Below are 1,168 nucleotides of genomic sequence, written 5' to 3' on the forward strand. Positions count from 1 at the left end.
CTAGTTGGTGAAAATATTTACTTTATACGGATAGATGTAATCATGTATTGTGTTGTGGATAGTTTGAATTTTAACATACAAGTACTTGCACACAATATCTTTTATATTCTGTGATGTAATCATAAATTTTGTTGTGGACAATTTAAATATTATTAATAGAAGTGCACACAATATTTAAACACATGGTGTATTCATACACCGTATGCTTAATGTAAATTTGTAACAAACTCTGTCACTTTCCACCAAATTAAAAGTCATATTTATCTCCAGTGAGGAGTTGTCCCATTTATTCGCCTACCCTGCCCAAAGTAATTTCTCGGGTCGAAAATATCCCCTGGGTTGGATTCGTTCGGTGAGGAATGGATTGCTTGGAAATGTGTTGAGTAAGTTACAGATAAATAAATGTAACTTGTATTCTCATAATGACAGATGTTACAACACAGGTGTTCTGTTTCACATACCTCTTGTCCACTTATAAGTTACCACATATGTAACTCTGTAAGTGAATATTGTTTAAGATTTTGTTTCAATGTATGGAAATATGGCCGATAATTTGGAAAACATACAAATATTCACCGGGTTGAAGCAATTGCCGTTAAAGAATAAATTTTAAATTGCGGTAGAAAAATGCCTTTTAATAGGTTTAGTTTTCGTTTTCAGATCAAAAATATACCTCAGCTAACGCTGTAAAAAAAGTTAGCCAAACACCAGTACCTAAAAAACAAGTAGTCTTGATTTTTAGGAGTATTTTTCTTTATTTAATATTACTGGGACTTTTGCATTAATTACAGAAGTGGGGGGTTCATGGTACACGATGCTCGATGCGGCTGCTTTTGTGACGTCATCAAAGCTGAATTTAAAAGAATATCCGGCTGATTTTGTGTCAATGTCGTTTTACAAGATGTTCGGATTTCCTACAGGTAATAATTCGACGGTGGATATGAGGTGTATGAATACATCATGTGTGTCTGCCTGTTTGGTGTATAAGAAGAAACTCATGTTATAACTCGACAGTAGCCATGAGTTGTTTGAATAATTCATGCTTGCGGTGGTGTGTCCTAAAAACTAATGTAAGGCGCAGAAAGTAAGCATAACACTTATAAAAAATAAACTCTTTTCTTAGGCATCGGGGCACTATTGGTCCGAAACACATCGGCAAGAGAACTGA

At 34.6% G+C, this 1,168-nt stretch overlaps 1 long non-coding RNA gene across 1 annotated transcript; it reads left to right on the top strand.

The window, feature by feature from the left end:
- Nucleotides 1-88: 88 nt before the first annotated feature.
- LOC108949847 lies at nucleotides 89-1,168 on the top strand. The gene is made up of 3 exons (XR_001974921.2): nucleotides 89-383; nucleotides 792-920; nucleotides 1,124-1,168. It is a non-coding gene; the product is annotated as an uncharacterized LOC108949847 (long non-coding RNA).

The sequence above is a fragment of the Ciona intestinalis genome, chromosome 10, assembly GCF_000224145.3.
Source record: "Ciona intestinalis chromosome 10, KH, whole genome shotgun sequence".
NCBI classification, from domain to species: domain Eukaryota; kingdom Metazoa; phylum Chordata; class Ascidiacea; order Phlebobranchia; family Cionidae; genus Ciona; species Ciona intestinalis.